A 13566-nucleotide genomic window follows, 5' to 3' on the forward strand; every position below is an offset into this window, starting at 1 on the left:
AGAATAGAACAGTTATCAGAATGTGAATTACTTTTCTTTGGGAAACTAGTGCTGGACAATGTGAATGTGACCTGCTTTCATGTCAGTTCCCTAGACTGTTATATGGTTTGAGGCCCTTACCTTTTCTACCCTTTTTTTTATCTAGTAGAGATAGTCTCAGGCCTTAAAAAGTGGTCATCTGCTTCAAATCCTGATGACAGTCCTGAGAAAGACATGTGCTTGGTACTTACTAGTTACCCATTAAATAGTTAAAGACTTATTTAATAAAGGAGCTCTCTGGCAACTGACTCTGCAGCCCAGAACAGGTTTCAGGATTTGCTGGGATTAATTTCTGTTCATTTTGGTGATTTAGGAATCGTTCAGGTCCACTGAGAAGCTTCTTTGGAACGTCTGTAGAATGGTCAATAAGAGAATGTCAAGATGTATTTAAGGAGGAGGGATTCTACATTCGATACTTGCTTAGACATAGTTATCCAACATTATTTAATAATTATCACAAGACAGCCAAATACTAGAAATGACCAATCAAGATTGTCGGCCTAGAGGGTGCGGTAGACAGGCTTGGCCAGTTCATATTCTGTCATTCTTGTTAAGCAAGGGAGGAAGTACAGGTAGATGTGTTTAATAGATATGTGTTTGCTGATGTATACACAACAAACTCACTTTTGTTTTTTCTTTCATACCTATCCTGATGCTCTTAGCTGCATGACAGTAGTAATAGAGAAAGATTTCTTAATAATCCTCTCAGGGAGCATAGAGAGTTTTAAACAGTGACTCTTAACGAAAGTTGATCATTTTCTGTCTCAACAAAGGATAGAGGGAAGGAAACTAACAATTATTGAACATTATTACCAGACACTATGGTTGGTGCTTATTTTCTTACATCTTTAAAAACTCAGAATAGCCCAGTGAAGAAGAACTCTTTCATTTTTATATTGAGAAAAGAGGCTTAGGCAATATACTGCCATACGGCATATTAATCATCTCAAAGACACATAACTAATAAGTGGCACAACCAGGAATTGAACCAATATGTTTATATTCCCAAAGCTCTCTATTGTATCATGCCATCTCAAATCAGTGTCTAAATAATTGGAAATGGGAGTAATAGTTAAGTATAACTTAGATAGGCTACCAAGTACACTTGAAAACATAGTGCTACATTCCTCCTCCCCAATAAGGTTGTGGTTCTAAATAATTAGCTTGTATTTTGATTAATCTTGATTGTGCTGTGATGCAAAATATTGTAATTATTTGACTTGCAACCTGCTTTATAGAGTTAGTGATTTATTGACTTTCTTGAAAGTAAGTTCTTGACAGGCAATATTTTAAGGTGAAATTGCTATGTGAGGATTTTGTTAACCTGACATTTTGTGGTTTCGCCTCATAAAACTGGCAAAGGACTCCCAGCGTGGAATGTTAATAGGGTGAAGTAATGAATGCAGGCTGAGTTACAAGCATCCAGACATGAGCAATCTTGTGGTTCATACTCCATGATTCTTGGGGTAGGTCTTTGTAGACAGACACTTTACTAAGAGATAAAAGCAGTAGATCTTTAAAGCTCAGCAGTTGATCAAACTCTTTCTGAAACCTAGGCTTAGAAGCAAAGCAGCGGTATGAACATGGGAAAGTAATTAAAGTTAATCTATTAGAATCTCTCATGATGATTTTCACTTTCTCAAACTGTTGAAGTAAATAATTATTGAGTACCTATTTACTCTAACCAAGTATTAGCCTTTTTATTCTGTTCAGCTTTTTAAGTACTGCCCATTTCACTTGTGTATTTTCATCTATCAATCAGATAGCTAATTTAATTCTAGTGTTAGTTATGCACATTTTATTCCACTGGACCAAAGTAATATACTGTGTTCCTTTTCCCATTTAATTTTATTTTAAAACTTTGCTTGCAGAGCTGAACGATTTCTTAGAGTTGCCATGGGGGTAGGGTTCTGGGCCCTTGCTTCTAGATTGTGCCAAAGCAGCTCTGCCTTTTTTTCTGATTTATTTGTTAGACTACTTCCTGAGATTTTGTTTGAAAAAAAGAAAAAAATGTCCTGCTTCCAAGAAAGTTTGAAAGCATATATATAGCTATTTAGTTTAAAGGGTATTAATTGTAAAATATGTTTTCAGTGCTTTTGTTGATCATGAATTTCAAGTGATAGAGCACAAGGGTATAGATTACCTTGAATCTTGCATTCTAAAGAAGAGAGCCAATTGTTTATATATTGAGGGGAATTTTAAGATTTCTTACTATAATGCAATCAGTTTTGTGGATTACGTTAGTTACAGAGATTATATATGGTTTTAAAAATTGTTGTATTTTGATATTTTACTTTTAGTAAAAGGCTCTCCCTTCTCCTTCTACCGTATAATAATATTAAGATATCTTTTGGATTAAGTCTAAAACATTTTTCTTAATCTCATTTTCATTTAGCTTCTGAACAGGTAAGCTAGCATTATTGTTCTCAACTGGCTAATCACATATTTTAATCTGTACTTTAGTGCTAAGCCAATTAGTTAACAGCTCTTGAAATTCTTTGAGATTCTCTCCTTTAAGAAAAAAATATATAGTTTCAATATATTGCTGAGGGTGGGTTCAAACTCCTGGGTTTAAGCAATTCTCTCATCTGGGCCTCCCAAGTGTTGGAATTACAGGCATGAGCCACTGTGCCTGGCCAAGATTCTCTTAAATTCATCTTTTGCATTTTGTTTCTACTTACCTTATTTGAGACTAACTTCTCACCATCAATCACAGAATTGGTTGGATAGTTTGAGTGTTTTCTTGCTAATTTTGCCTTCTTTCACTCATTCTCTGTAAATTGCGCAGACTATCAGATAAAATCCACATATTTCATCCTTTGCAACTGCTCATATACTATCTAACTTAGTGAAACAAACTGTTTTCATTGTTCTTCAGAATACTACCTCCTAAGTAAATGGTACCTCTCCAAAGGTAATTTTGTGAAATGTATTACTCAAAGCAACCTTAGCAGTATAATTCTTATCTGTATATATCTGTGGCTCCAGCTAAAATCTCAATCAACTTAAATCTGACATCTCAGGAGAGAGTTATTATTTAGTTCCCTTAACATTATTTTCCATGATTGGCAAGGACCTAGTCAAAATGTTTTTTGTTAGTTCCTCTTAGAGAAAAGATCACTTGTGGGAGGAAACAGACATATCAGCTTTCAAGTATCAGCTAATTTCCTGTTTAGGTCTTTATATAAATGCCTATCAACTCTTATAAGACTTTTTATTTTTTCTTTTTCTATCTACATTCCAAATATTTAAATCATGCATTCCTTTTAAGGTGCTTACTATCTCAACTAAAATAAAGTTTTCTTCTTTAGATTTTTGCCCTGATTAAATTATTTACTTGTTTCCCATAGGGTATGGTTTTTTGGGGTCATTTCTCAATACTCCCAAAGCTGTACCTTAATGATTGGTTTACTTACATATCCTTGTAACCAGTTTATTGAAAACAAAAAATATCTCTTACTCTGCAGTTTTCCTTCTTGGCAATTTCTTACTGCATTTCCTTCTATTCTGTGCATAGAAAAACAGTAATGTATTATATTGGAAGAATTGGGAAGATAGTGACTCAAATAATTTTTTGTGCTTTGTGGTTCAGATGAGGAGCCCTGGTTGAAAAGACAGGTATGTGCAACAGGTATTCAGTATATAGTGAGTGAATAAGTTTGTGTTATTTACATTTTATGTTTGATATGTTATCTTATTTCCCAACTAGATTCTAAGCTTGTGGAGAGCTGAAATAATGTCTTCTTGTATTTGTAAATTTGTTTAATTGCTAAGTAAGTAGTTTATGAAAAAATTAATTTGAAATAAGGCAGAATTTCTTTCTGTCCATCATCTCTAGGTTCTAATAGTTTTTTTTTTCTTTTCTTTTTTTTTTTTTTTGAGACAGAGTTTCACTCTTCTCTCCGTTGCCCAGACTGGAGTGCAGTGGTGCAATCTCAGCTTACTGCAACCTCTACTTCCCAGGCTCACCTGCCCTGCTAGTTTTTATATTTTTTGTAGAGACTAGGTTTTGCCACATGGCCCATGCTGGTCTCAAACTCGTAAGCTCAAGCGATCTGCCCATCTCAGCCTCCCAAAGTGCTAGGACTATGGGCTCGTGCCCCCATGCCCAGCTAATTTTTGTATTTTTAGTAGAGACGGGGTTCATCATGTTGGCCAGGATAGTCTCCATCTCTTGACCTTGTGATCCGCCTGCCTCTGCCTCCCAAGGTGCTGGGATTACAGGCATGAGCCACTGTGCCTGGCCAGATAAGACTATTTATTATTATTATTATTATTATTGTTTTTTGAGAGGTGGAGTCTCTCTCTGTTGCCCAGGCTGGAGTACAGTGGCGCGATCTCTGCTCACTGCAACCTCTGCTTCCTGGGTTCAAGTGATTCTCCTGCCTCAGCCTCCCGTGGATAAGATTATGTTTAACAAGTCTCAAGTACTTGCAAGCAGATAGAAAAGTCATGAATTAATCAAGTTAAGATTTTTGTTACCACATTGGTCTTTTTATAAAATGGCTATTTTATGCAAATAAGGAAGCAATTAATTTTTAAAAATCAATTAGGGTGTTTTAAATCAAAAGATTCTTTGATATCTTCTAAGGAGTTCTCAATTTGTCCAGCTACATCCCTGCAATAGAAGAAAAGTGTGAATTCATATATCTGAAAATTCTAGCCCAAAGCAACCAGCTACCAAAGGGAAATCTACTTTATGTCTCTTATTTTAGATTTAAAAGTTTTGTTAGTTTGACATTCTACTCCACAATGCATTCTGTTTATTTTACCTCTCCTCCTCCTAGTTATTAGGTTAAGTTGCTCATCTACTAAGACCTACTCTGCTTATTTTTTCATTTGACTGCTTCTTAGCTTACCACTATACATGCTTATATATATAAGTACCCTCCTTTGAAAGGTCTAGCTTATGATGATTTCTAAGATTCCTTCCAGTTGGGCTATTTCTGGATTAGAGACTTCTAAAGTATTCAAACTGGTGAAATGTTATCTTTCCAGTTTTTATGTGAAACATATTGAGTGAAAATTTAATTCTCTTGGCTTTCTTTTGCCCTATATTTTAGTTTGGGGCATATTCTGAAAAAATGATTCCTTTCAATAAAAAGCAGCTATAGTATATTACAGTCAATGCTATTTTCAAGCATGTGTTTAGTAGAATGAAAGATTATTAATTTTGAAAAGATACATTTTTAAGGTATTATGGAAGAACATTGTGGTGTATATATTTTGTTTTGACAAAATCACCTTAGGGAATGCTGATCAGAATTTTATTTCTACATTTTTTTTTGCCTTGACATCCAGTGCTTGTTTTTAGTAGTTCAAGGAAATCCATCTGCTTTAAGAGGAAAAACCCTGTTAATTCTGGATTATAAATAAAATTGAACCTATGCAGTATTATTGCTAGTTTCATTTTTAAAGCAACTTATTTCTTTCTGAGCCATCAGCTGTAGTGGATTACGTTAAACATAACCACTTTAGCATTCTCAGTGAACTTTATCTTTCTGTTTTTCCTACGAATATATTTCCTCTAGGATTTCACTAAACAGGGTCATTCTTGTCATCTTGACAGATTCTAATAACAGACTGCGACACAGTGGTTCCAGCAGCAAATAAAAACAAAATAAAATAAATGATAGTGTTCAGTATTCCTTTCAAGCATGGTATTTAGACAATCGCACGACATTTTGGGCCACATAATTCTGTCTTATATATTGTTGGATATTCCGCAGCATCCCTGACCTCTATACCCACTAGATACCAGTGGCACCCTTGGAAGTGTAATAACCAAAAATATTTCCAGACAATGCTATGTTTCCTATGGGTGACAAAGTCACCCCTGATTGAGAGTCACTGTTTAGAGTATATGTTTTGTTCTGTAATATACATTAACTCATTTGAGATGCCTATTTGGAGAGGCATGTCTTCCAAGGATTTTAGAAAATAATTTAATGTTGTCTTTGAATATTTGAACATATTATCATATTATTTGGACTAGTTATTTTGGGGCTACTATTCCAGAACACGCTGGACTAGAATTGTTTTCTGTTAAAGTATCCCTTATTAAAACTTTTGATCATATGTACAATGTTAAAAATATATAATATTAAAAAATAGTATCCTCATTGCTATTATATTATGCCATTCACGGAGAATGAATGATGAGGCCAGTGATAGGTGTATGTAATTTTAATATTTTCTATTTGAAGGTTGAGACTTTGGATGAGAAAGGAGAATTCAGGAATTTAATCAAGTACTGAGTAAAGAACAGAATCAGAGAACAGGATTTCACTTTCTGAACTATCGCTTAATATAGTTGCTTCTTACCCCGACCTAAAGCTCTTGGATTCTTTCTTTCTCTTTTTTTGAGACAGAGTCTCACTCTGTCGCCAGGCCAGAGTGCAGTGGCGAGATCTTGGCTCACTGCAACCTCTGCCTCCCGGGTTCAAGCAATTCTCCTGCCGCAACCTCCCTAGCAGCTGGGACCATATGCGCATGCCACCACGCCTGACTAATTTTTTGTATTTTTTAGTAGAGACTGGGTTTCACCGTTTTAGCCAAGATGGTCTTGATCTCCTGACCTCATGATCTGCCCACCTTGGCCTCCCAAAGTGCCCTGTCTTCCCTCACTCCTACCCCTAGCCTGAATTAATTGTTTCCTAAGTGTTTCCTCTTTTATCCCTCAATTTTGTATATCTAAGCACCTGTCATCTATATTTTAATTTTTAATTTCTTCTCACCTTCTAAGTTGTGGGACAATGAAGTGCTGGGTTGCAAAGTGAAGGATTTTAGAAGGACAGTACAGTGATACCACTGGCTACCTCAAGAAGTTATTTGATCTAGTAATTGTCTTCAACCAGAACTGAAATCCTCATTTCAGCGCTTTATCAATATCTTGTTTCTTAGTGGCTTATAGAGACTTTCCAAGTACCCATGGTAACATGTTGTTAGTATGTAAAACCATTAAGCAAAATTTTATTTTTTTGTCCTCCATGTCTTAAGGCAATTTAGGACTAATTTAGTTTTTTATTGAATTAGAGTATTAGGTAAAGTTGAGTCTCTTAAAGAAAATTCCTTGCATTCCAGGTAAGAATTGCTCCTTCATCTTTCAGCTTCATTCTCATATACGTGAAAATGTTCTCCTTCAGAATCACTGATTTATGGAATATCCGTTGAATTTCCTTTAATTTTTTAAAAATATGCTTTTCAAAATAAGGATGAATGATTCCACTAAACTCTTATTTATTTGACTTGTGGCAGAGAATGAGACCTATAGAAGAAAAATTAAACTTCAGTGAAGAATGCTGTCAATTTACTTGTTTTTAAATAATGGACTGGTCCTATAAAGTACTTAGAAAACCTTACTTAAGGGATCAACCTGTTCATTTTAAATAGTGTTGCTTGTCATTGCATTGCTCGCTAGTCATTTACTACAGTAGCTACTACATTGACAGTAGAACTGTCAGACTGTGTAGCAACACTACCTATAGACTATTTCTAGAATCTTGCAGTTTAGAGCTGAACGGTACCAAGATCTTTTTTTAAGGAACATTTAAATAGACATGTTCTCATTAGCATAAAAGCCACTTGTAGTTTAATTGAAATATCAATTTTAAAATTCTGAATTGCTAAAAAAGGGATACTTTACTAGTAAATCAAGAAAGAAATTAAAATATAATCTGTAAGGGCGAGTCGGTTGTATTAACAACATATGAAACATCTAGGTTGTATTTGTGTATTTTTGTACAAATCAATACAATAAAATTCTTAGTACATTTTTACTTGACGATGTTTGTTTGGTGTAGATTAAATTGTAAAATTTAAGAATGGAAATGAAATCTGAAAGCTGCTGCAAAAATAATGGAATTTTAGTTAAAGTATTCCATGTTTACATGAGACAGAAGAATACATTGGGTGATCTTAACAATGTTTTATAGGTGGATGACAAGAAATTGTATTTGGAGTTCAACATTGTAACTACAGAAGGATAACTTTAGTAATTTAAGAGGAAGGAATACTTAACACAGTATAGCGTAAATTCTGTTTTGTTCAAGGGATTTTTAAAAATTTAAAATAGCCCCAAATCATTTTTTTTTTTCAGCAATTTGAGCATCTTTGTTACAACACTTCGGCTGCTCCAGCAACATATGTTAGAATAGAGCTTTGTTTTTATTTATTGTAGAAAATTATGAATTTAATGGAGTTTCTTAAAACATAGTGATAAATTGAATAGAAGAAATTCGGCCAGTCTTATCTTCTGACATCCAAAACTATATTAGATGAACTCAGTGTAAAGACTTATTGGATCATTTAAATAATAGACTGTGACTTACATTTTTTCAGTATTTGTCTTGTGGTTCATAAAGAAAATGGCTAAATATTAAATGTGATATAATTGGATTAAATGATTATTTTTAACAAGTCTCAGGTATTTGCAAGGAAATAGAAAAATTGGGAAATAATATTAAGATTTATGGTTACTACATGAATCTTTTCATACATAGCCACTTTATGCAAGTAAGAGGAGTTAATTTTTGTTGTTGTTGTTCAATCAGTTCAAGTGTTTTAGATCAAATCAAATATTCTTTGATATATTCTAAAGAGTTAATTCAGTACATTCTCTGAGTGTCCCAAGAGGTGCAGTATGGAAAGGATGTTTACAATAATTTACTTATAAAGTCAATGCTACACTCACTCTGAATCCTCATTTCAGTGCTTTATGTACAAAGGCTGTTCTTCAGAACATCCTTAAATGCACAGTACAGAAAACAAGATAAAAGTTTTAGATTAAGAGACTTTATCCATTTTTTCCAGAGTTTCCCTAATAAAATTTCTTCTAAATTTCCCATATGAATTCTAATTTTTTAAAATATCAGGCTTTTAATAACACTTTTTTGTCCATTTATGTTGAGATTCTACTGGAACTGCATTAACCTCATGTTGATAGGAAAGGAAAAAAGTTGGCTCACATGTTTTTTTATGGCAGGGTGGTCAAATATAATAGTGATGCTTATTTTTCTTAATGATGAAGTAGAAAAATGATTCCAAGGCCTACTTAGAGAAGAGCTTAGACTTCAGATACTGCTTTATCTTTTAAGACATGAGGGAGTAATCATAATTCTTCAGAAATGTGAGTATCGGGAATCTTTTTAAATAATAGTACTTTTGTCTATTTAAATAGTATTAGGTTAGTGACAGCTTTGTAATGAGAGTTTTAATTTTTGTAGTCTATATATTTTAGACAAGAATCTGACATTTAGAAATGTAATATTAGTCTTACACTTTAAAATTGTTTATATCTGAATGTGGTCAGGGACATGTAAAAGTTTTTGGACAAAGATATACATGAAAATCTGTTTTTGGAGAAAGATGTGCATGAAAAGTAGAGGTCATATATATGGTGATTTTTTAAACTTTACTTTCTTTTAATTAAACATTTTCTGTTGAGATAATTATGTAGATGCACGTGCAGTTGTACAAAATTATACAGGATGATCTTATGTATCTTCTTCTCAGGTTCTCTTAATGATAGCATCTAATAAAACTATAATACAATACCCTGACCAGGATACTGACATTGATACAATACATAGATCTTGTTCGGATTTCCCCTGCTTTACTAGTGTTCATTTGTGTTTGTATGTATTTAATTGTATGTAGTCTTATCACATATGTAGATTCATGTGCCTACCACCATAGTCAAGATACAGAACAATTTCATGACTGTAAGAATCCTTTGTGTTATCCTTTTATGCCCAGATTTACTTTCCTTCTGCTTCTTCCTCCCCATCCACTCTAACCCCAAGTCTTAACCACTGGCAACTACTAATATCTCTATTTCTCCAATTTTGTCTTTTCAAAAATGTTATATAAATAGTCATGTAATGTATAACTTTCTGGGATTGGCGTTTTTCGCTCAGAATAATTATCTGGATGTATATATGTATATATCAGTGTCTAGTGTTTTACACAATGTTTTTGAAATCATTTGTGTTGTATGTATCAGTAGTTTATCGTTTATGCAAATAGCATAAACGATATGCAAATAGCATTCAATTGTATGGATACAGTAAAGTTTATTTCTTCATTCTACTGTTGATGGACTTTTGCATTGTTTCTATTTTGGGGCTATTGTGTTTAAACTTGCTATAACATTCTTTTACAAGCCTTTGTGGACATAAATATTCATTTCTATTTTATACATATTTAGAAGTGGAATTGATATTATAAGGTAGGTGTACGTTTAACTTTATAAAAACTACTAGACCTTTTTTCCAAGTGGTTATATGACTTAACACTCTCACCAACAATATGTGTTACAATGAGAATTACATTGTTCCATTCATATCTTTGCCAATATTAGGTGTATTCATTTTATCTGTTTTACTAAGCTTGAAATGATATCTCATTCTTGTTTTAATTTGTGTTTCTCAGTAACAAATAATACTTTGTTACTTTTCTGAGTAACAAAATAATCATCTTTTCATCCTTTTGGTATTTCAGATACCTTCCTTTGTGAATGTCTTGAAAGACTTGAAGGTATTTTGCCGTCTTTTATTGAATTCTAAGAGTTCTTTATATATTTTGAATACAAGTCAACTGTATTTGTGGAGAATATATTTTCTTAGTCTTTTCCTTGGTTTTTCTTTTTCATAACAATGTCTTCTAAAGAACAAAATTTTAAAACCTTGGTAAATTCAAATTTATCATTTTTTAATGATTAGTGCTCTTATGATTAGTGCTTTTTGTGACTTCTCTAAGAAATCCAGGATATCTTTCTATATTTTCCTCTAAAAGCCTTATAGTTTAGCTTTTTTTTTTTTTTTTTTTGAGATGGAGTTTTGCTCTTGTTGCCCAGGCTGGAGTGCAATGGCACGATCTCGGCTCACCACAAGAATCTCTGCCTCCCAGGATCAAGCAGGAACCTCCGCTTCCCTGGTTCAAGTGATTCTCCTGCCTCAGCCTCCCAAGTAGCTGGGATTACAGGCATGCACCATCACGCCAGCTAATTTTGTATTTTTAGTAGAGATGAGGTTTCTCCATGTTGGTCAGGGCAGTCTTGAACTCCTGACCACAGGTGATCTGCTTGCCTCAGCCTCCCAAAGTGCTGGAATTACAGGTGTGAGCCACCAGCTTTTACTTTTAATTCTATGATTCAAAAAATCAACTTTTATGAACAGTTGTGATGTAGAGATCAAGTTTTGGATTTTTTTCTCATTTGTTCATCCAATTATTAAAGCATCATGTGTTGAAAAGACTTGCCCCATTCAGTGCCCTGGCATGTTTGTTGAAAATCAATTGACAACATATGCAAGATTTTATTTCTGGAATTCTATTCTGATTAATTAATCTGTTTGTCCATGGTCATGCCAATTACCATGCTCTTGTTTGCTGTGGCTATATACTGAATCTTCAAATCAATTAATATGAGTCCTCTAACTTTGCTTTTTAAAAAAAGATTATTTAAACTATTATTTTTTTTGTTTTTTCTGTATATTTTATTATCAACTGGTTAGTTTCTATTAAAAACACCCGTCATAATTTTGATTGGGATTTCATTGAATTTGTGGATAATCTTGAGGAACAAAATGGATATTTTGACAATATCTCATCTCTAATCCTTGAACATAGTGTTTCTCATCATTTTTTTAGGTATTTTTGTCTTGAGGTTTTTGTACTTATTTCTTGACTACTACATTCCATTTTCTTCTTTTTATAATCTGTTAGGGAACCCACAGAATATTCTTCTACAAGTATATATTCGTATTTCAAAATTTATATACTAACTGAGAAAATAAAATTGGAGTTCTAAGAATTGACAACCTTGACAGTATGTGATTTGCATATTAAACCCTATTCTAAGCACGTCGTACTTAATTTTAGCTTTTATTTTGCCTAGTGTATAAAAACGGATTCAGTGTTAGAACTAGTTAATGAAAACAATGTCAAATTATTTTGTTACCTTATGTTTAAACATGAAAGCATTATTTTGAAATTCGGTATCTCTTAATTTTTTATATGTTGCAGAATTTTATTGTTTTGAAGCTTGGACATTCTTATATTTTTTAATAGTTAACAGAGCTTGTTACCATGGTAACATTTTAGTATCTTTGATTAATATTGAAGTCCACTACAGGAAGACAAGTATTCTCCCACTCTATCTGTGGTAGATCAGTGGTTATTTCCTTTCCTTTTTATTATGAGGCATGTCAGACATACAAATAGAGAATAATATGAGTGTCACAGATCAAAAAGAAAGTCAATTTTTTAATTTCCTCTTGATCTTTTCACGTTCCACCATATCAGAGTTAGACATTATTCTAAAATTAGTGATTATTATTCCTGTGCCTATAAATACTTTATATATATATATATACATATATATATATATATACACATATCATTTTAAAAATATTTAAGTTTCATATTTTGCATGTTTTGGTTTGTTTGCTATTTGTATTCTTTTAAAAATTTATTTTATTCAGTATTAAGTTTGGAAGAGTTTTTATATTAGGTCGTTCTTGCATTGCTATAAAGAAATACCTGAGACTGGGTAACTTACAAAGAAAAGAAGTTTGATTACCTCACAGTAGGCTGTACAGGAACATGATGCTGGCAGCTGGTTGACTTCTAGGGAGGCCTCAGGAAGCTTAAAATCACAGGGGAAGGTCAAGGCAGAGTAGGAGCAAAAGAGAATGGAGGGAGAGTATTATGCACTTTTAAATGACCAGATCTCATGAGAACTTACTATCATGAGGACAGTATGCAAGGGGATGGTGCTAAACCATTCATGAGAAATCCACTCCATGATCTAGTCACTTCCCACCAAGCCCCACCTCCAACACTGGAGGTTACAATTTGACATGAGATTTGGTGGAGACAAAGATCCAAACCACATCAGGTTTTTTTTTTTTTCCTCCAGTTTTTTCCCAAACAAGACAGGCTTTATTTAGGTCACTAAAAATAATGTTTTGGCCGGGCGCGGTGGCTCACGCCTGTAATCCCAGCACTTTGGGAGGCCGAGGCGGGTGGATCATGAGGTCAAGAGATCGAGACCATCCTGGTCAACATGGTGAAACCCCGTCTCTACTAAAAATACAAAAAATTAGCTGGGCATGGTGGCGCGTGCCTGTAATCCCAGCTACTCAGGAGGCTGAGGCAGGAGAATTGCCTGAACCCAGGAGGCGGAGGTTGCAGTGAGCCGAGATCGCGCCATTGCACTCCAGCCTGGGTAACAAGAGCGAAACTCCGTCTCAAAAAAAAAAAAAAAAATGTTTTACAGAAAGGGAACCATAACATTGCACAACAAAGTATAGCTGTAAAATCCCAAACAAAAAAGGCAGTGCTTTTTTTTACATCACCAAAAATAATGTTTCACAGAGAGAGAACTGTTAGAAGCAAATGTGTACCTGCAATTTTTTTCCCCCATCAATATCAATTCTCTCTAGAATACTTTGAGACTACTTTGTGGTTTCCAAGTATAAACGAAAACTTGTTGGACAGAGTTGCTCAGCCTCATCAATAGAATAA

The 13566-nt window shown here is 33.8% G+C and overlaps 1 protein-coding gene across 7 annotated transcripts in view; it reads left to right on the top strand.

The window, feature by feature from the left end:
• VPS13B (vacuolar protein sorting 13 homolog B) overlaps positions 1–13566 on the top strand; it is an 839649-nt gene that overhangs the window by 299548 nt on the left and 526535 nt on the right. The gene's annotated exons all lie outside the window — the stretch shown is intronic.

This window comes from Aotus nancymaae, unplaced genomic scaffold (genome assembly GCF_030222135.1).
Source record: "Aotus nancymaae isolate 86718 unplaced genomic scaffold, 86718_ANA_hifiasm-v0.15.2.pri h1tg000036l, whole genome shotgun sequence".
Lineage (NCBI taxonomy): Eukaryota > Metazoa > Chordata > Mammalia > Primates > Aotidae > Aotus > Aotus nancymaae.